The sequence below is a fragment of the Thermobia domestica genome, chromosome 3 (assembly GCF_964235325.1).
Source record: "Thermobia domestica chromosome 3, izTheDome1.hap1.1, whole genome shotgun sequence".
Taxonomy (NCBI): domain Eukaryota; kingdom Metazoa; phylum Arthropoda; class Insecta; order Zygentoma; family Lepismatidae; genus Thermobia; species Thermobia domestica.
Genome location: NC_137456.1, coordinates 182,309,437 through 182,336,196, shown reverse-complemented (window position 1 = coordinate 182,336,196; position 26,760 = coordinate 182,309,437). Strand labels below are relative to the sequence as shown.

At 34.8% G+C, this 26,760-nt stretch overlaps 1 protein-coding gene across 1 annotated transcript in view; it reads left to right on the top strand.

Annotated features, from left to right (window-relative positions):
• Positions 1-468: 468 nt before the first annotated feature.
• Positions 469-26,760, top strand: part of Scgdelta (sarcoglycan delta) — a 589,315-nt gene continuing 563,023 nt past the window's right edge. Inside the window, exon 1 of the mRNA XM_081752054.1 lies at positions 469-788. The gene's annotated coding sequence lies outside the window, so the exon portion shown is untranslated. The remainder of the gene's footprint in view (positions 789-26,760) is intronic.

The following is a 26,760-nucleotide window of genomic DNA, read 5'->3' as shown; positions in this document are numbered from 1 at the left end:
CTAACGAATGCATTTTTTTTTTCTATGTATTACTATTACATTAGAATATAAAACTGAGTGTCCAGAAAATGTGACTTTATAATTAAATATACGTATACATGTTCCCGCAATGAGGTAGGTAGTGAGAATTCAAATGAATGCGGACGAGTTCCTGCAAAAACAAACGTCAATGTACTTTGAGTAAACGTATTCAGTAGAGTGATATATTATGGTGCAGGTTTAAGCGATGGGGGGTGTTGTGTTGTAAGAAAGAATGACGGCACTCAAACAAACTCCACGTGTGAAGAGTTCATGAGTGACATGGCTGTTAAGAACAAAAGAAAATGTGTGGCTTATACTCACATACGGCAAATAGGAAAGCACCCTGGACCTTCGCCAGAGATGCTATATTTACTTCGGAGCCAAAGATGACCGACATCGGTGTGTGTTATATGGTGGTTTCAGACGCGGAGACAAGTTTTCTGGTGGAAGAAAGAGAATTAGTCTATGCATGTGTGTTGTCTGCGTATGTGCGTATCGCTCTTCTTTCTTCGCGTTCGCTTTTTCTATCGCTGAGAATAGAAACTCTGTGTGGCTGGCTTATTTCTATGTGATTTGAAGGAAAAGTGCGAGTTCCGTATTTACGTGTTGTTTTCCAACCAGCTATTATGTGTGTTTTCAAAAATGATCAATGGAAGACATGTACGATTTTGTCGAAACATTACTGCGTTGTTTGAAATAGGAGCATAATAGTTCATTTCATCTATTACATAGTGAAATAAATAGGATATAAACTTTTAGAATATAAGGTAAGGCCAGAGGTCAACACAATTAATAAAACTTCATTTTAGAAAGAACATAATAAGAATTATTGTATACCTTGTATAATTTTAGGTTGATAAATCACATTAATTGTTACAGGTAATATGGAGTTAATATTGTCATAGAAAATATATTCATTCATCAGAAATGTAGTAAATATAGCAGGCAAAAATAGAAATTCCTTAGCAGTAGAGACGCAATTTTAGTACAGAAGTAGTCAGAAAATTTTCGAACCTTAAGAAGTATATTGGTTCAGATTTTGTAATTAATTGAGAGAGAGAGAAGGCACCTTGAGCCCTCTCATATTCTTTTCATCACTTAGGATTAAAGTTAAGGTGCCACTATTAAGACTGCTGTTATAAAATACCACTAAAACATAAAAAAAAACTTGAAGATAATTTTTAGTTAGGTATAGTAATGTGTTAAGTACTTCAAATGAATGTTATATACATTAATAGAAATATATAACACCTGGAGCACTTATGAAACATGAACGAGCTATGAAGTTTTAAGAGTCGCTGAAATATTTGAAATTTTGTATGTCAATTTGTGAGAAAAAAATGGAATGAAATATATCAGTTTAACGTCCCATGATTATGTCCATTAGGATAAGGGACGATGGTTAAAGCAAGTGAATGATGATTGAAGAATTGGGAAATGAGAATGTGGGAGGAAACTGAAGTACCCCGAGAAAACTCATGGACACGACGTTGTCTTCTACAAACTTACTTGGGCTGGGATCGAATCAGGGAACCCACGCACCAAAGGTAAGTGCTCTACCACTGAGTTACTTACCCCAATTTGTTTGTAGTTGTAGATTTGTTTTAATTATCTTTGCCGTAATCTTGTTTGCAACATTATGCGAAATCATACACTTTGTTTAGGAAAGAAGTTGCTTATCGACAAATTTAGTAATGTAGCAATTTCTATAAATCAGATAAACTATATGTAACAATTTTCTAATAGTTTCTTATATGGATCAAAGTTAAACTGCACTTCACATAATTCACTTGATTTAACCATACTATTATATAAAAGATCGTGTGTGTGTGTGTGTGTGTGTGTGTGTGTCATTAGATTTTCACATAGAAAGGGCCACTTAGAGGCATCAAATTTACACAGATCTTCGCCAGTTTAATCTCAAACGAAGCCAGTTTTTCTCCTTTTGACTAAAAGAGTAATTGGAGGAGAATTATATGTTTATACACCTTTACTTTACCTTTTTTCTTGTATTGAGGTTCTGAATATGTATGTGAAGTTTACCAATTTATTCCCGAAACAATCTATATAGTTTTATTTACAGTAAATTTATTGTTATCGGTTGACAACACAGCTTCACAGTTGGCAACATTATTCATCGTTTTCGTTTCTGAGGAATTTATTTGTCACGAAGATGCATATCTGAGGCCAAAATGTAACGTCATTGGTTGACAATGTTGCCAACCTATTATAAAATTGAAATACTTCAAATAGCGCTACATCGGTTCATTGCATATTTCGTACCCTCTAGTGATACTGAACAACATATGTAAAGCACACACCGCAGTGTTGCAAACTGTCGCAAATATACAACAATCAAACGAGACAATGTCGATTCCCCCCATTGAACTTGAAGACTTTGACAGACTTAAGCCCCCTCGAGCCCCCAAAAACCTTTGTTCACGATCTATATAAAGGAAAACAGTAAAATATGAGGAGAAAAAGTTTTACTACATGCATTCAACATTTCAGAGGCATATGTCATCTTCGCCCTTATCCCTGTACTGAAATCAGGATAGACAGAAATTTACTATTGATCAACCTAGATGAAAAATGATAATAAATAGCGTAGTATATTTTCTTCATATGAATTTTGTGTCGATAGAATAGGTTCAATCTTAGTTTTAATATCTCGATTCAAATCAGAAGTTGCAGAAATCTGTCGCTTTCATTTTTAATTTGGATTTTTATAGAACAGAAACTGTAAGATATAACGAAAAAAATCTTTTTCTTTGAAGCAGCGATAGGAGAGAAGAAAATATGACAATCGTGAAAATAAATCGAATTTGAGATTTCAACAGAATGACCCATATATGCTGAAAATGGGTTTCTGGATGTCTGTCCATTGTCTTCGTCCATTCGTCCCGATGTACTGTAAGAGGCGTTCAGAGAACAAAAGATGCAAGTCCAATTTCCAAAGTTGTGAGAGGAAGAGACATAAATTTGTACGCTTCATTTAGATAGAAGAAAAAGGGATTACTATTTCCTTCCATTATTAGAATTTTACAATATCTGAACACTATTGTTTTAAGCACTGAAAGAATCTTCTGATAGAAATCTAAAATACGATACATGTTCAAAATGACCAAAAGTAGACTTGAACACCCTATATGTATACTCCTCTAGAGGGCAAACCGCTCAACGTGTGCACGAGGCCGCGGTGGCTCAGTGGTAGAGCGTTTACCTCTGGTGCTTGGTGTCCCGGGTTCGATCCCTGCCCCCGCCAAGTGAACTTCGTAGTGGACAAACACCGTATGCGTTGGTTTTCTTGGGGCTCTCCCGTTTCCTCCCACTTTCTTCATTCCACAATTTCATTCATCACTCATCATCACCGTCTCCTTTAGCCTAACCTGCATAACCATGGGACGCAAAACTTAAAGATTTCATTATTTATTTCAACGTGTGCACAAAATTAATACTTAAACCTTTCTTAAGGTCTCCATGGCAGTTTTTCGTTTTTTAAATTTTCTTTCTACAGCCACCAAAAATAACGGTAATTCACTAAAGCGTGAAAATCAAAATTAGCTATTTTCTCAAAAACGGCTCTAACAATTTTGTTCGTATTTCATAAATGTAGTATATTTTGTTAATATAGGAAAAGACCAGCATTCATGGCAATAAAATATGTGCCTCAGAGCCCATTAGTCAAAGCGTTAAACGGGAAAATAATGGGGTACTATAAACAGCGTGATATGTTTGTTATGATCACTATTGGGATAAGTTCAAGTTCAATGTATTGGATAAAAATAGATTTTTCGGTACCAAAATTCTGTTAACTTCATAATATTAATATGACCTACTTTGAGGTCAGAGATTTTTAGAAAAATAGGTAATTACTTGGAGATTTTTAAACATAGAATATTATTATGAAGAGTTTCGTTCGAACCGTATGATAAAAAAGTATGAAAATTCATACATGGAAGCTACTTTATATTCAGTCCATAGTTTGTCATTCACTGGTGCGAAACTATATATGACGTAGAGAAAGGAAGAGAAGTTTTACTTCGTTCAATGATGTTCGTCACTTTTCAGCACTGAGGCTACACAATATAGGATCTACAAGTTATTGTGGATAACATACCACTACTCAGATTTATATGTGAGGTAAGTATTCCCACTGGATTCAAATCCATGGTCACGTTCACAGAACGGAAGCGACTTGGCCACAAATGGGCACAGATATAAATTTCAACAATTTTCGCTTGTAACACTCATACAAATAGGACCTGTTCTAGATGTACTAACATCCTAGATATCACTGTAATATTTCGGCGTCCCCAGATTTAGTGATATTCCCTTATTTCTTCAGGTAAAAGGCCTCTACGTAATCAAAAAATATGTCTACAACTTTAACGTAAATTAATGTCATTTCAATTTCAATCAAGTTTCGTGCCAAAACTTGCTACTATATCATGGTAGGTTGTTTAATTGATTTTACCTACCTTGTTGTAATAATTATTTGCCGTATTAATATTAGAAACTCCGCAAAACAAAATAATAATAATAATAATAATAATAATAATAATAATAATAATAATAATAATAATAATAATAATAATAATAATTCATAAGCAGCATTGTCTCTAAACTTTGCAGCTCTATGTGGCTGCCTAGTTGGCCTATATTGACGAGCTGATTCTGCATATAAATTTACTTTACTTCGCAATATGCTATCGAAAGGTATTTATTGGGGAAGTAGATCTTTTAATACTTATACTTGCCCTTGGCGCAGGAGACCCAGGTTCGATCATGCGGGAGATCCAAAATAAGCTGTAGGTCCACGTCTCATAAAGCCTCGGTGCTGAAAGGGACGCTAAACTATAACTAACCAAATTTGGGAAATTTTTTATCTTGATTTTTTCAGTATTACACTTAAAAGTACGTTAAATGTAAAATGTTGATATAGTATACCTGTAAACGGTAATTTTGCAAATTGTATCACAATGGAACAATAACTGCGAATCATGATTTTTTGTATAATGATAAAGTTTGGACTGATTTCATTCCTAATTGTTCCCATGATTATTGATGAACTCCACTTCCATACACTATCTGATTTTTACCCAATGATTACCCTAGGGGCGCCAACTGCGAGGTTAGTCTTGAACACCTTACAGAATTTTTGTGGTGCAGCTCATCAGCCACTCAAATGAGAAAGAAGAAAATAAGGGATGAAAATGAAGAAGACAGAAGGAAATATACTCTTTCTCCTTATTTATGAAATGATAGTAGGGCATATTTTTTATGAAGGTGTGAGGATATAATACTTTAAGTTCTAAACTAAATACAAGCTTTTCATTTTAAATCTCTCCAATGTATATATTATCTACATATTAAAATGCTACAGTACCAATTAAGAGCGTTATTTTTTTAATACATGCTAGTCTGAAAGACTAGCTGCCTTTCAGAGGGTTACGCCCTCTTTTAGGAATGAGATTGGCGGTTAACAATGGAATTAGTATGTTGGGTGGGCTAAGTGATTTTTAATTAAGAGCGTTTTTTTTTTTTTTTTTTTTTTTTTTTTTTTTGCTAGCCAGAGCTAGCTACCCGCTCGAGGGTTACGCCCTCTATGGGGAATTGGGTAACATTACAATGAGAAGAAATAAGAGTTGTGGTGGTTGGTCTATGGGATGTTTGTCTTACTGGGTTAGAAAAGGGGTATAGGAATGAAGGAAGGTGTTATCGTTATTATACAGAGGATTTTATTTTATTTTATTTTATTTTATTTTATTTGTTGATCTTTAGCATTGGTAGGTTGAACATTGTGATCTTTAGATCACAATCATGAGGTGAAGATGAGATGACATGATGTGGTGAAGTGCGAATCACAAACACAACACTGGGTTATGTTAGTTGACTGATGCTGGTTAATCTTCTCGCTTGGGGGCTGCTCCAAGCATTGATGAAAGACAAGGGAAAGCCCAGATTAGTGACAGAGGTATTACAGTGCGTATGATGGACAGATGAGAGGCTGTGGGTCGTCGGTCTTTAATTCTTCTGCTAAGTGGAGGTGCCTGTGGTTTGGAGGTAGAGTGTAATGGTAAATCGTGAAAAGAAGAGATAACGGCGTATGTATAATGGGAGTTGAAATAGGAAAGTCTATGTGGGCGTTCATGGTGTCTATGAGAAGCGGGTGGCGTTCATGCAGGTGTTTATCGATATATTTGAGACGGAGAGATTCGAGATGGAAGAGAATATGTGGAAAAGGGATTCTTTCGTACAATTCGCATGTTGGACTTGGCAATTTTATCCTATAAGCAATGCGGAGTGCATGGCGTTCTAAGATCTTTAATTTGTTATAGAAGGATGGTGGTGCAGCGATCCAAGCTAGATTAGCATACGTCAGAACTGGACGCAAAAAGACCTTGTAAGTATTTAACACAGTTGTAGAACTGAGACCCCAGGTAGTGCCCGTGAGACGTTTTAATAAATTGAGCCGGTTTGAAGCTTTTGTAATCACGTCCTGTAAATGTGGTTTCCAAGTGAGATGTGTGTCTAAGGTGAGGCCGAGGTATTTGACAGATTTACTGAGTTGAATACGTGTATCTTCGACTGTGAGATGAAGTAGATTGGGGTTTCGGTGGACCTTTGTGCGTTTTTTGGGCGGCAAGAAAACTATAGTCTGGGTCTTGAGAGCGTTTATCTTGAGGCGCCACTTTTCACACCAGTTTATAAATGAATCTATAGCGGACTGCATTGAAATATTAAGTTGGTGAACAGTTTTACCAAGTGCTAGGAACGCTGTATCGTCTGCATATTGAAAAACATGAACGTTCGGAGGTAATGGTGGTAAGTCAGCCACATAAAGAAGATAAAGCAGAGGGGAGAGTGAAGATCCTTGTGGTACACCAGAGTAAAGGAATATAGGATGAGAGAATGTGTCGTTAATAGATACGTATGCCAAGCGACAATGCAGAAAGTTATAGATGAATCGAATATAAGCAAGAGGAAGCCGGAAGCTCAAAAGTTTGTACATAAGTCCTGCGTGCCATACTTTATCAAATGCTTTCTCCAAATCAAATAAGGTAAGGCAAGATGGTCGTGATGTATTATATTGGTTGGTGATGTGATTGAGAAGACGGAGTAATTGGTCGTTGATACTAAAATTTGGGCGAAATCCAGCTTGCGTCCGTGGTAAAAGATTATAATGAGTAAGATGGATATGCAGTCGTTGAACTAAGATTTTTTCGAGAATTTTACTGAACACAGGCGTTAATTGAATAGGTCGATATGAAGAAATACTGTCAGCTGGTTTATTAGGTTTGAGAAACATCAGAATTTTAGACGTCTTCCATTGTGATGGTATGAATCCAGAACGTAAGATGAAAGTATAGATTAGTGAGAGAAGGTAGAGAACTGCATATGAACATTCCTTAATATGGCGATAAGAGATTGCGTCTATACCTGGGGCTGTATTACGTTTTCTTCGAATGGCTGAAGTAATATCATCAGGAGTGATGGCCGCTGTTAGTGTTTTATGAATATTCAGCTGGTGGTTGCTGTTTGGCTGAAGATGAGCAGATGAAAAATCAAATTGATCCACCGGATGATTATGAACAGGACGGTCAGGAGTAAGTGGTGTGAAGATATCCTGAAGATATGTGGCAAAGGCATTTGCTTTATCGAGATCAGAGTGAAGAGGTTTGTCGTTAAGAATGAGTGGATATGACGTTCTATTTGATTTGCCAGAAAGAGCGTTGAGGCGTTTCCAGTAACGTGACGGGTGGGATGTCTCTGCAAGAGTGTTGCAGGTTTTTACCCACTGACGTAATTTATAGGCTTTAACATAGTTTTGGACTGTACGTTGTAGAGCTCTGTGATGGCGAAGAGCCTCTCGACTTCCTGTATGAATGTAGTCCCGAAAAAAGTGTCGCGATCGCTGCACCATGGCAAGATATTGCGGCGGAAGTTTAGGCTTATATGGCGTATATTGTGATTGTGGTATATATTGTGCTGAAGCGTGATTGATATGGCGTGTAATAGTATCCAATAGATGATATAGTTCGTCTTCGGTAGTAGGTGGATCAAGTCCTTCTAGGTGTGTTGAAAGATATAAACGATATTTCTCCCAGTCTGCTTTATCATATCTTAAGATCATATGAGGTGGGGTTGCATCAAGAGGTCGAGGAGTGCGACATTGAATGAATAGCTTGATCGGTACATGATCACTTCCTAATGGGTCTAAGACTTCAAGTGTTGTGCGCTGTGTTAAGGTAGCTGAAGTAATAGCTACGTCAGGGGTCGTATTTGATTCTGGGCGTGTCGGTTTTGGTAGTTGGTGATATGTGCCTGTTGGAGCAGTGGTGATGAAGTTCACAAAATTCGTTTTGTCTCTGATAGAACGGCTATGAATATTGATGATTAAGAGCGACCGAGCTCTAACCTATAACCTTAGCTTTCACACCTTTGATTTACGGTTATTTGTGATTTCACGTTTATAACAAAGACAAATATTTTTAAAAGAGTGTATTTTAAATAAATTACCTAAAGAAATATTTTTCAGAAAATTTTTATACTTTTAAATTATTGTTCGGAGGCCTTTGCCTTTAATAAGCCTCCTCCGAAATAAATGCAAATGAATTGTCCTGCCATCTTTGGAGCTCTTTTAAACTACGCGTATATGTATGTGGCCAATCCTTTCGACAATGAGATCTCGGAGACTACAGGCTCTAGAAAGATGACGTTTTGACTGATCGATTGCAAATTTCATGTAGATTGTCCAGTTCTAATTGAATATTTAAAAAACATGGACACTATATCTTTATTATATTTTTACGGGTACATTGGAAGTGTTGAAATTTTAAAAAAAATAAAGCATCACATCCTAAGCATTATACATTCCAACACCACACTGTTGTATATAGGGGCTGTATATGTCTCAGTCGTTTGTTTCATGGTCAAATAATAATGGAAAAGGAAGGATAAACTCTTCTCCAGTCTAAGATGAACCTTTTTTTTTGGGGGGGGGGGAATGTTTTGCCCAATGAACACCATAAATAATTGACATTATAATTAATTGTGTATGTAATGTATTTGCTTATTACATACTGCATGCAAGAAGAAATAAAACACTGGTCATACATGAATTAGAAACTCCAACCGGAAGCTGGCTCAAATCTTGCAAATGATGCGAGATATTGAGAAAAATAATCGAAATTCTCCCCTTTATGACACCCCTTGGCTTTCTTTAATCAATACGTCTTTCACTTGTGTCTGTAAGGGGACATGTACAGATGTTGTAAGGAATGATAAGGAGATTTATGCTCATAGATGATGCGCTGTGTAGAGAGCGCAGGTTCAGCTAGTTACTTATAAAAAAACAATATATCCAGATTCACACAGGAATTGTACTAGAAAGTTGAAAAAATATATTTATCATTCAGATCTATTATTATTATTATTATTATTATTATTATTATTATTATTATTATTATTATTATTATTATTATTATTATTACCACATAATATTTCTGGTTAGTCCTTACATCAATTAATACTTACCAGCAGGGGTAAAAGTGGGTGGGAACGCGGGGAACCTGGTCCCCCACCTCCAAAAAATGTGTACGGCGTCCCACCAGTTCCAAAGAAATTACCATGGGCAAAGATAGGCATGGGGGACGGCGTGACGTCATGCCACTACCTACCGTCCTCCTACCTTTTCAGATGATTCCATCCCATCTCGCCTAATCCTACCTCACCTAACGATTTATCAGCCACTTATATCTCTAAGATAAAAATGTCCGCCATTTTGGGCGAGATGGGAATTCTCATCTTGCCTAATCCCATCTCGCCTAATATGGCGGTAGGATGCAAGGAGGGTATTTCTGTACTAAAGAGGGAATTCCTCTACTAGCATTTTAACAGATATTTCAATCAATATTGGCAATCTCTGTCAACTACAATATAAATATATAATAATTACTATAAAAGAAGAAAGCATAGGGGAAGGCGATTTAGTTAATTTAGTTCACGTTTGGTTTGTTTTGGTTATACTGGAAATTGATTGGCAAACAGGAGCTAATCCGAAATAGGATAGAAATATACAGGGTGTTTCAAAACAACACGGACAACGTTTGGGAGCTGATTCCTGACACCAAGATAAAACAACCTTGGTGCACAAATGCTTCCTTTTGGCGCTATGACCAGCCAAAAACCTGTCGGAAAAATGCCCAAAACAACCGTAACTCGAGAACAAAATGTCGGATCGGAATCCAGGGAAAGGAAATGTATATTATTTTTAGACATAGCTTCTATTAATGCACAACTCGATATGGTACACACTTGTTCACAAAAAGCTGGAAACTCGTTCAGAAACTAAGTCCGAAAAAGTGAGCCTAGATCCGTCACAATTCCCGCAAATCTATACACAGGGAATTGCATTTTCCCTCCGTTCTTTATATAGACACTAGCTGCAAACTGTACTGTCATCCGAGCGATGTGAAAATGTAAAAACAAAATCAAACTACTTATTTCTGAGATTAATATTGATTGCACACTTCATGCACAGTTCCAATATGCAAAAACAATCAGTATCTTAAGTAGAAATTACTGAAAAAGACCGAAAATGACTATTTAGAACTTCAAGTGTCAACCTGCGCTTGGAGTGATATAATTATCAATATTATAACGCATTTCCTACCAGGTGCTTCCGTAGCCAAGCGGCCGGTGGGTGTAGCCGAGCGGTCTGAGGCGTTAGGCTGATGATCGCAAGGTGAAGCCCATTGGGGGTTCGAGTCCCTCTGTAGTAGCAAGGGTGGAATTTTAACTGTCCTCGATGTTTCTGTGTTTGTGTCCCTGTCGTGTCTAGTAGTCCTGAAAAGTGGTTGCAGTAGAAAATAAGTCAGGAATTTAAAAAAAAAAAAAAAAAGCGGGTTTAGTAATGGTGATTGAAATTTCTGAAGCGAAGGGCCACGGTTCGAGCCTCCGTGCGGGAAGTTCGTTTTTATTTCTTCCTTTTTTTAAGTATATGGGAACATTGTTATAAATATAAATTTCTACTTTGAAGTGCTTGGAAAAACAATCAGACGAACTGTCACTTTTCAAATCACTGTTACATTTACTAGCCCGCCATTTCCATAATTTATGTATGAAAACGTTAACACAGACGTCAAAAATGTAAATTATTCATGTTCCTGATTTATATATATATATATATATATATATATATATATATATATATGTGTGTGTGTGTGTGTGTGTGTGTGTGTTGTGTGTCACACAACTCTGTAACATTTTTTTTTCTGAAAAATGTTGAACTACGAAAACATGACGTATGCCTTGTCGCTGCAGACGAGTTTCTCCACTTAAGCCTACGAGTAACGAAATCACCTAGAGCCAAACAGCTGCAATTGATTCATTAGTCATGGCTCATCGTGGTCAGACTGTTCGCGAGCAGCTTACTGCTCTTGTTGAATACGGTGGTATAAGTGTGAGACAAGCTAGCGAACGTCTTGGTGTTTCCTGTTCTACAGCATATACTTGGTGGAAGAAATACTCAGAAACATATAACGTGTCTAGAAAACCCGGCACTGGCCTTCAAAGGGTTTCAACCCCACAACAAGATCGGGCCCTAGTTGATGTAAGCCTTTGCAATCCTGTCAGGTCACCCTGGCAGTTAGTGATAGCGTCTCATTTTCTTTCTCCTTCACCGCTCGGCGATGCCTTAAAGATGCAGGGCTTCACGCATATCGAGCCGCGTGTAAAGAGCAATTGACGGATAGTCATAAAGTTGATCGACTACCATTTGCTGAGGCAAATATTTGTCGTAACTGGGATCATGTAATCTTCACAGATGAAAAGATATTCTCTTCAGCAAATGATGGTCCTCGACTTGTATATAGACCCACAGGAAAACGTTACGATCCACAGTACATGCACAGAACGCATCGAATGGGGCATGTTACTATTCACTGCTGGGGATGGCTGTGTAAGGATACAGTTGGTGAATTACACCGTATAGAAGGCCGATTGAACACCCAGAAGTATCTGGATGTTGTGCAATATGGCTTGCTCCCCGCTGCGAGAAATTTATTTAAAGACGGCATTGTAGAAGTTCAACAAGATCATAGCTCACTACATGATTCTCATCTAATTCAAGCCTGGTTTCAAGAGGAACCCAATGTTGAGCTAGTCATTATTCAAAAATATACACTTATATTTTGATCCATTTAACTAACTTGATTTGTTTTCTTTCCTTTTAAAATTTTGTGATCTTATAATAGAATGGGGGACTGGGTTAAAACCTTATAAGCTTCCTGGTTATGCCGTCATACATTCATTCAAGAATATTGTTCACTGTCAAAAAGAAAACACCGTTTTCATTCAAAATTACCTAAAATTCAATTTTCAATAGAGTCGATTTTCAAAATGCTCCGACGGAGGATCCCAGGATCAATCTCCGCTAGCCCTGAGAGTATTCACAGAACATGGGTTGTGCACTGTGAATTAAAGCACATCAATGACTTTTTAAACACGGGCTACTGGACTACCCATTAAATATTAAATACTAGGCAGATTCTGTTTAAACAACGAATATTGTTTGCCAGTTCCTACAGAGAATTGTATTTGAAATTGCACTCAGTTAACACAAACGCAGTAGCAATTTGGCTACTCAGCACATTTCTCTTACAAGTATTATTTAATTAACAACTTCCAGGTACAACCTACAATACCAAGTTATAATGAAATAAAGCCCTTTCCATCGATCTAGACCTAGTTGCTGACGCCCGCGCCTTTGTTGAACATTGTGTTGGGTATAATCTTGGTAAAAGCGCATTCTTGAACCATTAAAGCAGTTAGGATTTCACCTTAAGCAGAAGGCTCACGTCACATAGGACCTAGGAGCTGAAAAGAGATGCTAAACTTTAACAAACAAACAAACTAACAATGGAATGAGTAAATTAATTAACAGTCAATAACAAAAACAGCAATAAAAAAAATGGAAGGAAGTCTTCCAGAGCCATATTTAAAGATAATATCCTAACATGGACTTGTTTAATAACAAAAGCCTCAGTCAAGGTGGTACCATACTCGAAACCACGACATTTCCATTGCGAATCGAGATCGCTTAACCACTAGCCTACTTCGGCCGATTAGCGAGCAGAGTTGGAAAAAATGTGCTAAAGGCAATTTAAAAATGTTTTAAAAAATGTCTTATGGATGGTACGAAGACGGAGAGTAGTGTCAAGTATTGTCTTGATGCTTCGAGTCGAAACCAAGATAGAGACAGACACCTGTAACTCGAGCTAAGACAAATCCCAATCTCAAAAGTTTCGGTGTCATCTCCAATATTGACAAAAATTACTGAAATCACTTTTGTTCAAAATGTATTGCATTGTAAACTTATGTATAAGATAATGTAAAGATAATAAAAATAATGCAAGATATTGGATGCCCATAGTTATACTTGTATACACGAAAAAACGGAAATATTATAGAAATATTACTATTACTTATTCATATAACTTGGTGGTATCAATTCAAAAATTACAAAAAGTCGTATTTTCTCAACATCACACATTCTCACACAAACATTCTTTATTCTCACATTTAAAAACCATACTTAAGGAATATTGAACAATTACCCTAATCGCAAATGTTGATGCATAGGAGAACTTTTCCTACAACCGAGAGAGTACAAACATGGGTTTAGTAGAGTATTAGAGTACCCTAATAGAGAAAGTTGTATAAAACTATGATTAACTTCAGTTATAAGCAAAGAGTGCGAGTTCATAAAACCAGCTTATACTTTCTTTTAATGCTGTTCTAAGATATACAGAAATTTGTTTTAGATTTTTAGTAACGAATGAATTTGATTGCTAGATAGCAGCACGTTGGAACTCACCCAGGAGTTATTGCGCGAAGTTCAAAAATGCTGTCTGTGTACTGACTTGAAGGAAGAATGACTATTATGTGCTTTCTGGTCATATGGCTCCTAAAATTACGGCCTATGGAAATTGCTACCTTTATACAATTTCCGACATTGATTAAAGGGATCAACGTCATGCTGAATCGCAACAATACTGCACTCCTGTTATCCTTGAGCATTTCAATATTGGGCAAGGTATTATCGAAGACCAGCCGGGAAGGTACCAGCGACGTGGTGCGAAAGATCCATTCCTCGATTTGACGTTAGAATTCACTATCTCTGAGGACAATAGCAATGACAGTACACAGTTGCGCAAGATACTTCTGTACTTATAAAGCTATTATTTATTCCTGTAAATACATCGATTATTTTTCTCATAAATACATTATTACTAGAAAGTCCACTTAGTATTTGATAGTTGATGGTTTTGAATTATTTTTTTAATTAAAACTAGCTGAACCTGCGCTCTCTACACAGCACATCATTCAAATATGAGCATTAATCTCCTTGTCATTCCCCACAACATCTGTATATGTGCCTTTCCAGACACAAGTGCAGGACGCCTTGATAAGAATACGGGAAGAATTTTTCGATTTGTTTTTCAATATCTCGCACCATTTGCAAGATTTGAGCCTACTTCCGGTTAGAATTTCTAATTCATGTATGATCAGTGTTTTCTTTCTTGCATCAGTATGTAATAAGCAAATACATTACACACACAATTAATTATAATGTCAGTGATATATGGTGTTCATTAGGCAAAACACTCCAAACAATAAAGACTCATCTTAGACTGAAGAAATTGTTATCCTTCGATGGAGGCTCATTAAAATACAAAGGCTTTGAACAATAATTTTAAAAAAGATAAACTTTATGAAAAACGGGTCTATTTAAATAATTTATTTGAAGTACACATTCTTTAAAATATTTGTCTTTATTTATATAAATATCACAAATAACTGTAAATCAAAGGTTTGAAATCTAAAGTTATAGGTTGGAGTTCAGGCGCTTTTGTTGCTATTGTAGCATTTTAATAGATAGATTACGTAAAGCTGAAATAAGAATTATGCACAATATGCGTATACCATTCCAATTTTTTTTACCACAAGTACGAGGATTGTGCTCTCATAGCAATGTAGTCTATTTGTTCCAATACGGCCAGGAAACACAGGTATGTGTATCTTTCTAATTTTGAACTTCACTGCAAAATTACCAGTTCTTGGCCATTCAACTAATTCCAGTTAGTTGGGTTGCCAGACTCCTGTATATACAGAATTGTCGTGTATTTTACAATTATTTTCCTGTCTTGTATGAAGGTTGTACAGGACGCATATTTGTCCTGCATATGCTTACTAGTAATGGTTGTTCATATTTTTGAGTCCTGCCGAATGCCAAATCCACAGATAAATATACGAACAACGATGGTTTTATATATCAATTGGTGTTATGGAAGGTCTTATAAAGTTTATGAAGTACCCATTAATCAAAATAGTCAAGTAATGAAGTAATTGTTAAAATAGTTAACTTAATACTTTTTACATGCCAAAAAGTGTATTGCATGTACAATATGTTAAAAATCCTAACAACCCTACCAGTTAGTTAGACTTAAAAATCAACTTTTGTTATTAATTTTATCGAGTAATTTACCGAATTAAGCAAATATCAAAGGAAACACAAACGTGTGATGCTAATTAACAAAGAAATACTGTAGGTACAACTGTAAAACTGACGATTAAGTTGTCGAAATCCCGACATTTTTTGTCGAACCGTTGACAAACAATTTTCACTGCTTGAACGATTTGTAAAGCTGTCAGAGGTTGGTAAACTGTTGAGATTACAAGCATTGTTTAACTATTGTGTATGTCCAACAGAGAGCAAATCAAGCAAGTTCACATAGACAGAATTACTGGTTTACATACTCGTACCAGTAATAACAAGATATAGGACGATATATAATTTTTAGACCTTAGTTCGCTAAGTGTGGGTGTTCATTTTTGGCACCTTTTACTTTTTACTCTATATTTCTAAGTACAATATCACACCAGTATATCTAGTTCTCATGTCGCTAAGTTGTACAAAGTTGGATGTCCACTTAAAAGTTCACACCTTGATTTCGTTTTTCCTTCTCCTGAAAAACTCGACTTTCTGACACCCACGTTAGTGAAATAAGGTACAGTATTACACTAGAAGGTATTGTTGAAAATTCAAATATATAGGGTTGCCGAAAATTAGGTATACATCCCTGCATTGATCAAGTATAATGGTAGTCTGTTTATGGGTTTATTGGCTTCGGCTCTTCCGAGCTTAAGATGTAAGTAAAACACAATAAGAACAAATAATAAAGAAACTAAGTCTACCTGATAGATAACAATAAGAAATGATATAAAACGTAATGAGCTGATCAGTACGGTACCTACGCTTCGGCCACCCTGTATATATGGGGGCATAGTGACTGAGTGGCAGTGTGCTCACTTCTGGTGCTTGAATTTCCTGGTTTGATCCCAGCCCATGCGAGATTGTGGTGAACAATATTGTTTTCATGGGTTTTCTCGAAGTTCTCCCTTTCCTCCCACGTTATTATTCCACTATTAATTTCATACTCATTCACTTCCATTAATCATCCCTCTCGTGCTGTTTAAAGGCAGTTTAAGCGTCTGACCTCATACTAGAGATTTCTTTATTTCATTTCCTGTATACTGTATATATATCATTTTAGAAACTATGTAAAAAAAAAAAAAAAAAGTAAAGACACTATTTTTGCGGTTTTCAAGAAATATCACTACGAAGAACATGCCACTATAATAATAATGAATTTAATAATGTTAGAAGTGCTTTGTGTAATTAAAGTTACTTTCTCTCTATTAAAAATTTCGGAGGCGGTAAATGCTGACAACTTTAGAGATTATACGAGATCATATTGAGGAGCGTCCTAGGAATCCACAAACCTTAAGTTTAAGCAAAATCAGTTACAACATAAGACCATTCATGAACACCATCAGAGAAATACAATATACATGCTTTAATAAGATAGAGATATCAGCTCCAGATTATTTTGAAAGCTAATGTAGTACACTTAGAAATATTAGATTCAACATATTGTAAAAAAAAAAAAAAAAAAAAAAAAAAAAATCGAGCTTCTTAATTTAGCTTTCCGCGAGGCTAAGTCACTGTGTGGTTTACAGATTTTGGAAACGGAATTTTAACATTATAGAACAGTTAACATAGAATTTTCAAACAAGTGATAATGTAAAGGTCAATATGATAAATGTGCTCAGTGCTCCCACGTATTTATTATCCTTTTATAGAGAAAGAGAAAAATGCTCTTATAGAAATGCCTTTTCATTTCGTTTATTGTGTTGGAAACATAGATGATTAAAGCAATAGATTGTAGGATATTCATATATATTATACATATTAAATTACGAAAATTAAGAAAATCAATCGGAACAAATGTAACGCTTGTTCTACTAAATAAAATTTATGTCTCTTCGTTGTTTCATCTTATGTTTGCACAAACCACATTGACCATCAAGTATCACGAACATTTTGCTTTTGTTCGTCCTTGTTTGTGTGTATGTGAGTGGCTTTGTTTACTATTAACCGCGTTCTTTGCACTCTGTTTATCTTCATGCTCTGTTTCTTAAACCAAGTTGGAAAAGAAAGCTAAATTCCAACATTATTTCTTCCGTGATTCTATTTATACATATATAAAAATAAAAACACCAAAATCTTCCCAAATTGACCACCCTAAGAAAATCTTTCCTATCATCTCTTGTATGAATAAGTAGTAGTTCTTGGTGTTGCGTGCAGGAAGTAATCAAGATATACTATGTATAGACTCAGCATGCGAGTTGATGTGTTGTTTGAAGAATTTTCTTTTATATTACAGTACAGACAAAACAACTGTTCGTTGCAACTATTTATTTTCTGTTCCTAATTTTCTTTGTTCAAATCTCATGGTACAATGTTTCGTTGTTAATTCTTTAAGGTCAAGATGGTTATGATTGACACAGGTGATTAGGAATGCAACAGTTGATTAAATGTATTAATATCAAGAAAATATTAGTCTTCGTCGAGTTACCAAGTGTACACAGTTTATCTTTTACTTGTTTCTACCTGACACCGAATTCATTACTTTGTCTGAACTTTTAAAGTAATAATAGACTAATAATAATAATAATAATAATAATAATAATAATAATAATAATAATAATAATAATAATAATAATAATAATAATAATAATAATAATAGTAATAATAAAGAAGCTTAACATCTCGTCAAAATTATTTTGTTTGTAATACGAAGCTGCGCGTAGGATTTTTTTTTATTTGTTTCAGTTTCGTTATGTTCTTCCAGTACACTGTATGGTATTTTTGAGCCTAATGTCTCAGAGGTTTGCTTTTAGTGCTAAAGAAGGAGATTAGAAATGCATAAAGATAATGAAATGAAAGCATAATGTTCTGAGCGGGATTCGAACCCACGACATACAAGTCTTGAGATAGCCAGCCCAACGTCTAGCTGGACCTTGACATTCAGCTTCAGTACATTCAAAATCAATCCTGGTTACTTATTATACCTTTATTTCAGTTTTTTTTTTTGTGTTTCTGACAATTCAGAAAGTTAACAGAAGTGTGTAAAAGTTGGGACAATGAAGGAACTAACAACGTGAATCATTTGTAAGCTTAGAATTGACGGCGAACCCTTCGTTTAAAAGTCAGGAACACAAAATTTTAACGTGAAGGAAATATTACCGTCCAAGTTGATTGTAGTCGAATGGATAGCGGTCAAATCGTTGCTCATAGCCCCGGGTTCAGTCTTGGTAATAGTGAAGAATTTACACATTGACCCTATATCATGAAGTAATTAAGAAGTACCAAGCTCCGGTGTAGGGTATCAGATACAAATTCAATAGAAGTCAATGAATGGACTTCATATCAGCCAAAAGAAAGTTATATGGCCGGCTATATAATCTTCCTATGCTGCAATATCAGTTTAGTTTGACCATGTTATGATAATGAACAACTAGCAGAATTAATTAGTGTAAATTAAATAATAGTGAAGTTCTTATGGTTTCAAATATCTCATCTTTAATTTTATTTATAATGCATTACCATATTATCTAAAGTACAAATATACTCAATTTTATTCAAAATATTATTTCTAAGAAATATCGTATGTTGAAAATGAATAATTCATTTAACACTGATGAATTTAAAGTTGCATAAAATATTTACTATTTAATTTGGATTTTATATGTTCTTTAGGTTTTGATTAATAACTTTCTGCATCATTTAAGTTTTATGTCAGTTATTTAACTTTCACAAATAAAATGGAGGAAAATGAAGACTTAGCTAATTTAAACTCTTTAACTACATTAACGTTCTACTTCTAGATTTTGAAACATTTCATTTCAGTTGCTTTAAAATTAACGTTTCAGATTTATGAAGTGTAAAATAACTTTTCTAACTTAATAAAATTGTTACTAGCTGCCCTAAACAGCCAACCATAGAACAAACTTGAATCTGAGTATTAAAATCACCCTCCAATTTATATGTAGTATATTAAGCATAATTTCCATATAATGTTCTAAAACAGTAATTTCACTGCTTTCTTTCTAGTGAGTTATAGCCAACAGTTTCTCACTAAATTAAAAATGGATAGTGAGATATGTCTATGAAAACTATGGAATCTGGATTGCATATACTATATTTGAATTCAAAGAAACTAATATGAGATTATGTTTGACTTAAAATCATGAAATCATTCAAAATACCATATCGAAAATTGACGAAATGGGTTCAATAACAAAACACCTATTCTATACCTACAGTTTAATGGGGACCTACAGTTTAATGAATAATTCGATCAACCGTAGTGCGTTCAAATTTCAATACTCTTCCACCGGGAATCGAACTCGGTACTTCCTGCACCAAAAGCGTTCGAGCTAGCAACTAGACCATCGAAAAGAGATTACCAGATTAAATTGAAGATTTAAGTTTCTTTCATTCCACATAAACACTATCATCTTTCTAACTGCTCTGTATATTTTAATAATCATTAGATTCCGTTGCACAGCATCAAGTCAATAAATGAAATTATTGAGAGACTTTGGATCTCAAACAGGTTTACAAGTTGTACTGCGTATCCCTTAGAGATTGCATATGTGTGCTACAAAATTGTGTTCCGAATGATGAAATAATTTTGTAAATTGCGTGAAAATACGAAGAAAATTGCCTTTCGAGTGTGATTCGGTTGTCGTCTGTCACAGGAGCAGCTATGTGAATATGTTTACATAGTTGAACTTCATTAGGAACATGCAAGACAGTAATGTGAATGAATACTAGAAAGAAAGAGAAGAAGAAGGACATGGAAGAAGAAGGATTTGGAAATGCTGTAAACAATTTATGATAAACGGCGCAGAAGATAGAACAAAAATGGAAAAAGAAGCTGAAAAGAAAAAAGTCGCGGAAAGAAGAAACAGCAAAGAAAAATGATACGATATAGAGGTTTTATGAAAAGCTTCTAGGAAATTCAAGATTCCGTTGAAAAAGGAAGAGATATGGACCTACGGAAAAGGAGGAAAGAAAACCCTAGCAATAGCCAGAGAGAAAGAGAGAAACGAATAGAGATTGAAAAGTAGATGAAAGTGTTTGCTTATGGTCAAATACAAGGACTACAATATGATGTACAGTGGTGAGTCACAGTAAAGGGTAGGCAAGAGACGATAAATAGCATCAGAAGAAGGCCGTAACATCTACATGTGAGTTTCGAATCACATTCTGAAAGTACGACAGACATTCAAACCATAAGGATCAACTATTTCAACCGGAAGTAGGGATGAGCACGAGACAAGTTTTGAGGCTGTCTCGTCTCGAAAATGTGCTATAAAAGCGATGCCTCGACTCGAAAAATGTATATTTCTCTATTGGAAGAGCTGTGTCTCGACTCGAATTTTGTCAGAAAAATTCTGTCTCCATTCGTCTCGTGCGCATCCCTAACCGGAAGTGACAGATTTATCACTTCTGATTAATCATCAGGTAAGGAGGGACAATAGGACCTATACTACCTTTGGGATGCTGAATTTACATAGTGGAAGGTGCGGATCATCGCACTAAACTTTTTGGCTTCCGTTTCTCAAATTAAATCGTCATACTGTAGTTATTACAGAAACATTTATTTATGAAATATGAACAATAATAATAGGCATTTTCGAAAAAAAAAATTCACCTCGCAAGAGTCAACTATCCCATGGGTATATTTAATGAAAAATGACTTACGTCATATTGTAGGGATAAATTTGAAATTTATTTATGAAATATTAACTAAATAACCTGAGTAAGTTTTGAGAAAAGAGACTGTAAGGAACTCGATCCAAGAATAAAATACCCTTTGAAAACTTTCTCAGGGGAAATAACGTATGTAATGTTATTAGATAGTTAAGAGTCTTTATCCCGGCGAAATTAAAATACTGCTAATTTTACATTAATTATGTGATATCTTCAAATAGATAAAAGATAATCGAAATATGGAACAAGAGCGCCCTAGACAATATTATTTTGCGTGAGGTACCGTTATCACAAGTCACCATGTAGCTTTATGTTTTCAGCTGTTTAGAAACGCGAAAATAAATGCCGATTTTCAAAATGGCTCGAAACCGAAAGCAGATAAGTGAGTCGTGATAACGGTTTCTCATGTAAAATAATATTATCTAGGTCGCTCTTGTTCCACATTTTGATTATATTTTATCTATTTGGAGATATAACATAATGTAAAATTAGCGGTATTTTAATTTCGCCGGGATGAAGACTCTTAATGAAATATTTATTTACAGGGAATTTGTTCAAAATCGCTTGAGCACTGTTTGGGAAAAAAATCCCGTTCTCACCTCCAAGAACAAGCTACCTTGATTTTCGCAATATAGGGTTGGTTAGTGAAATATTTATTTATGAAATACAGACGAAATAGCTTGCGTAGTATTGAGAAAATTGTACGAAATAAATCTCACTTCCAAGAGTAAATTACCTCTTGCGGAATTGTTATGAGAACTAACTTACACTACGTTGCAATGCTAGTAATTAAATGTAAATATATGGAATATGAACTAAATCGTCTCCGTCGAACAAAAATCCCAAACAAAATTGCATGTATGTTTTTAAATAATAAACATTTACTCCTCAATATATATATATATATATATATATATATATATATATATATATATATATATATATATATTAATCAGATCTCGGGCATACATCCCAGGAAAGTTTGACGATTCCTTTTATTTTGGTGAATCATATTTTACATTCCAAAAATAAGGCAATATTGCAAAGTGCATTAGTATTGAACTTTGCGACAAAAGAAAAAAATTATAAGAATATACATAGAGGAAGTACGTGCACTATATTATACTTACCGTATGTATTTGTTTATAACAGTTTTCTAAACATTTGTAGCATCTTTATCCGACTACAGTGTATCAATTCATGATGTAAAATCTTTTTATGAATGAAAGCATTCAAAGCAGAGTTCTTTGCAATGTGTGGTGGAATTTTGTGTAAAAAGTGTTATCCTTGGGCCAGCTCAGTAATGGCAGACCTTGTAAGTTTCCAATATGGGTCCTCTCGTTTGTCTACAACAGCGGCTTACAAACTACTTTTATAAATTCAAAAGGAATAGTTCGTTGCTGGTAGTTTTGTTGTATAGTGTTCGAAAGTTGACAGAAACCATTACAAACGTGTGATGTCATAAATCAAAATTCACATCGTTTCCAGACAAGACACAAATAGAACAACAAGGAGAATTTGCACATCGTCTAATGATAAAATTACGATTTATAAAAATTCAAGAAATAATTCAAAGTTACTAACTCCGTACAAGTATGGAGGAATGCTGGCAAAAATTTTGAATGCAAACACCTATTTTACGTGTTCCACAGTCTTCAGATGTTCGGCCATTGAGTATATATACGTGATTATCACTCAAACTGTTAATACGTCGTTCGAGTTATTAACTGTAGCCCTAAGAGTGAAATTAATGCTGCAAAGTACAAAAAACCCAAGTTGAGTCCTCCGGGGGTGATTTCCTAGTTACGGGTGAATTTCATCCGTGATTACCCTCTAAATCATCACTACACTATAGACACTCACCCCCGTAGGAAAGAGATTGCCTTGCAACCCTGATATAAAGTCACAAAAGTCACGCCTAACTCAAGTCAATGTCAATAGAAGTGTCTTGAAGTTTGATATTTTGCAACTCCAAGTTTATCGATAAATACTACGAAGCCTCTTCTACAAAGACAAACAGAAGGGCTCGCATTGGGAAAGGAAGAAAACCGGTAAAACGTATTTATAAATACAAGTCAGATAATGTATTTTAGTTATTTGTTAGGGGAGTATAAGTAAAAAGGATAAGATGATCATGTTTTCTGCATTAAAATAAGGAAGATACCCATCTCAATCGCATAAAAGACTATCAAAATAACAGGCATTTATTTTAGTAAAATACATTTGTTTTTAAAATTTGATTAAGTACAAAGACAGCATAGTTTTCTCGCCTTTTTATGTCTCTTCAGCTTACCAAACATCTTTTCTAGTTACCATATATACCGATAGAACTGTACGGTGCTGAGATTTACAGAAATATTATAACTGTGGATATCTTTGTTATGACAGTTTTCAATAATCCACGTTCATGGTTACGCCTGGAAGGTGTAATCTGAATGTAATACGCAAACGATCTACCTTTCTCAAAAACATAGCGTATCCTACCCCAATAACACGCTCATTCTTTCGTAAATTTAAGGTGAGTATGTGCTTGAATATAAACATACTAGATGGGTATACATCTCATTACATTGCTCTAAAAAAAAAAAAAAAAAAAAAAGCTATCTAAATGCTGTGTTGTTAACATACTCGTCTTTTGAGCGAAAGGCTCTTGTTCATTCCCGGTAGAAGCTCATGTGTGTGCGTTAAGCTGTAGGTACACGTTTCATATAACCTTGGTGATAGAAGGAACTCTAAACACCAATACAATCAACCCATCAAGAAATACCGTAAGTTACCAGAAAATCAAAAACTCAAATGATATAACCAAATACTGAAAACCCGAAAATACTAGAAGACGAAACCAACAAATTAATATACGTCAACAACGACGAAAAAAATGTAACTAGAAATTGATAGCGTTAAATGTATTTCAGCATAAAAAGAACAATTAAATCAGTTTCTATGATATTGCAGTGTATCTTGAATATGTTATCCCTCCTTCACTGGAAAAAATCGTATAACATCGCTTTCCATATTTTATTTTAGAAAAATAAACCAGTAATGTAGTAGACGAAAGACTAATTTCGAATTTGAGTTTTGGTGTTTTTCGTCCGAACAAACATTGAGAACATGTAACTTCATTTAAAAGAGAAAAGAATGAGAAAGAATCTAGAATTGTACTCTGATAAAACATATTTGCACATACAACAAAGATAATAAAATAATATGCAAGAAAGATAATATAGGCCAACATTATAATTGTATATAAAGCAGAAAAATGTTGATTAAATTTCTGCTTTAACGAGAGAGAAAATAAAGAAAACGTCGTAAAAATCATTCAGATATTGTTATTTCCATATTTTGGTATGGTTCGTTATTTTCGTTATTTCGGTATGACTGGATATTTTAGATATGTTTATATAGTTCGGTATTTTCGATCTTTTGGTTTTCTGTATGATTCAATATTTCTGTATATGGGTATGGTTTGGTGTTTTCAGTATTTCCGTATAACGATAATACAGAAATCTCGATATTGAAAAATACCGATAGCGGTTTCGGTATTTCGGCATTTTTTGCATTTCTATGTCAATGTACTACCATATGTTAAATTAATTGTGATGACAAATTATGGCGATTTTAAGAGTATAAAATTTTATTGGTCATGACTACGCACTTTCATACACTTTGGTTAAATATATTTCTTAACTTGCATACAGGGGAATTTAGAGCTTATGTTTTGGAGGACTAGTACCAAGTTGACCCTCGGAGGATATATGCGCTTAAAATAACCCTCAAATTTTCAAATTTACAGGTACTATGACATTTCAAGACTTTCTGGCGACGACCTTTTCTTTGTTTGTTTGTTTGTTCTTAGATACGGCCTGGCCTCATATATATAAAAAAGTTCTTGCAGTAAGAACATCTTCTGTTGGTAATTCTGTTGACCTATTCAGTGAAACGTTTCTTCTTTCGTAATCGGTAGATTTGGGTTCAAATTGTGTCACTGACCATGGTCACGGAAGCTTTTTCTGAATTTTTCTACAGTATCAGAACGTGAATACAGGAAAGTTAATTTCATTCAAAAATTCGTTCATTATTACTAGGGTAAATTGGTGTCATAGACGTCTGGATTTGTCCATAAATTAGTACATAATTAGGCTACCAAATAAAATATTATAATGTTGTAAACTTTCGTACAAGTTTTAGGAAACAAAACCATTTTAGATATACAGTATATTCAATGTAGAACGGAACAATTCGATTATATTGGAAGTATTATGTTCATTTAAATATTTTAGCTTTGTTTAACCTCCTCCGTGGCAAATTTACGTTTTCTTTTTACACTCATTGAAGGAAAATGTACAGTGTACTGTACATAGTTTGCAACTATTTGTTTTAACAATGAAAACCGCCCAACGACACTCAAATACATTTGTCCTCATTTAATTACAGTGTTCGTTGTTCATTGAAGATTGTGCATAAAGTGTTGCTACTTGTTGGTCAATCATTGAACTACTAATGTGGCACTGTCTGTCTTTTGTGAAAATTATGCTTTTCTTGTGTTTTAAAAATGTGTTTCTATTAGGGTTACCACCCGTCTGGGTTTCACCCGGACATTCCAGGAATTTAACAATTCGTCCGGAGTCCGGAACAACAACTACTCCGGACGCTAAATGTCTGGAAATATGAAATTTTATAGGCTAAATCTACGTTTAATATCTATGCCGTAGTGGTTCAAACAAGCACTACCGAATATTTTCATAATTGTTGTCTATTAATTTTCTGCTTCAAAACTTTTAAATACCGCTAGCTTTTTTATAATTAATGACCTGTTTTGTACTTTATTCGGAGGTTTATTATGTGGTTGGCACCACTACCGCAAGCTTCAAATAGGTTATTTTTCTTTCCATTTTGTTCCGCAGCAAAACCTACTTTTCATTATTGATTGTAATTGACAGAAACAATAAAGCAGTAATTTATGTCATTATTTTTCTAAACACGGAATCCTTTTGAAACAAAATGATCAAGCCCGTATTTATATATTGTGCGCCCCTGTGCTCTAAATAATTTGCCACCCCCGCACAAAATTTGCCGCCTCACCTCCGAAAACGAACAATATTAGAGTTGAATTCATAGTTTTGGGGGTCGCTGAGTTTTAATCTAATTCAACTTCAAGGTCGTACTCCACATCCCACCAAATATCTACAATATGATAAAAAACATTTATCACTTCTTCTTAAAGCATATTTTAAACATATATATGTACGAAAAAGAAGGTTTTGATAATTTGTAACGTACTTTGATAAAGTTACACTTTAAATGATGGGTGTAACAACTACATTCGAAAAAAAAAATATAATTGACTTTCAATTAACACAGGAAATGACATTCTACTGGAACCAGTTAGTAGAGAGGGTCTACTGAAAACAAATCAGTTCCCCACTCACTCCTATTGCACACACACACACATACACGAAACACTAGCACTTATCTTGTAAATTGAGCACAGTAGTCCCTGACGTCGTTTGTAAGCCTTTACTTTCTTTTCCAATTTTCCCACCCGC